The following is a 1339-nucleotide window of genomic DNA, read 5'->3' on the forward strand; positions in this document are numbered from 1 at the left end:
ACCACGCCTGGTTTCAGTGGCTGGCACAGTGCACCCACAGCTTTGGGGTTGGCATGGCGTGCAGTACCCAGGATCAAGCCTGGGTCCTTGTACTTGCCAGGCAGTCACCTAGACTGCCAAGCGATCTCCCCAGCTCCTTGGCTCGGGATCTTTTTATCTTAGGAATTTACTTTCCTTGCACGAGGCTTCTACCTCAGGGTCCAGCATGGCTCCTTACACACCAGCAGGCGTGCTCATATTCCAGCCAGCAGGGCTGAGGAGAAAAGATAAGCACGCCTCCTTCTTCTAAGGACATTGTTCTCCTATTTTTTGGCCATAAGGCTCTTCCCAATTCCAGGGAAGCTGGGATAAGCAGTACTGTCCTGATGCCTACTCCCTAGGCTGCTCTGAGGCCAGGGCAGAAGACAACAGTGGAGTAGAAGACGTATACATGCTATCTTATGTATACACTGTTAGCACAGACTCTCTTTTTAATGAACGAAGAGAAACTAGCTGTACAACCCTCTTAACTACATATTTTTTCCTTTCCTAATTTCCCCTTTCCCCATCACAGTTTGTCTTTTCTTTTGAACAGGTTTCCCCCCCCCCCAATTTCTAATCTATTGTACATTTTGGATCTTATTTATTTGTTCATCTTTTCACATTAGTGAGATAATAGTGTTTACACGTATGGGTCTGATTTATTTCACTTATGAATATGGTCTCAAGTTGCATCTATTTACTTGTAAAGGTTCCATTTTATCCTTTTTTATGGCGGTGTGATATTCCATCATATAAAAACCCCACATAGTTTTTTTTTATCCATTTTTCTGTCGATGGACATTCTTCAATTGTTTCCAAGATTTAACTATGACAGAGTGTGCTGCTATAAACATGGGTGCATAGATCCCACTGATGATTTTAATTCTATCTGCACACAAAACAGCTAAGATTTTTTTTTTTTTTTCAGAACTGGGTATTGAACTGAGGCCCTTGTGCTTGCCAGGCAAACGCTTATTCTACTGAGCTATCTCCCCGGCCCCTAAGATTATTGTTATTGGGAGGAATGGTTAATTTTTAATTGTTTGCCATGCTTCGGAAATTTTCTGCTACTATCTCTGCAAGCACATTGTTTGTGTTGACTCCAGTTGTCTTGTTGATACCTGTTAGTCTTATATTATGTTTCTTTGCATCATCTTGTAGCTACTGTACTGTTATTCCTTGGTTCCTTGATACTTTTACGATAACAATATGTAGTACATATCACAAGTCTGCATCTTGTACAGCAATTAACCACTAAGAAGAATATATGCAGTGTATTATTTGTTGAAACTGTACTTTCGATTTGATTTGAAACTGT

This window comes from Octodon degus, unplaced genomic scaffold (assembly GCF_000260255.1).
Source record: "Octodon degus isolate 3935 unplaced genomic scaffold, OctDeg1.0 scaffold00015, whole genome shotgun sequence".
In the NCBI taxonomy this organism is placed as follows: Eukaryota; Metazoa; Chordata; class Mammalia; order Rodentia; family Octodontidae; genus Octodon; species Octodon degus.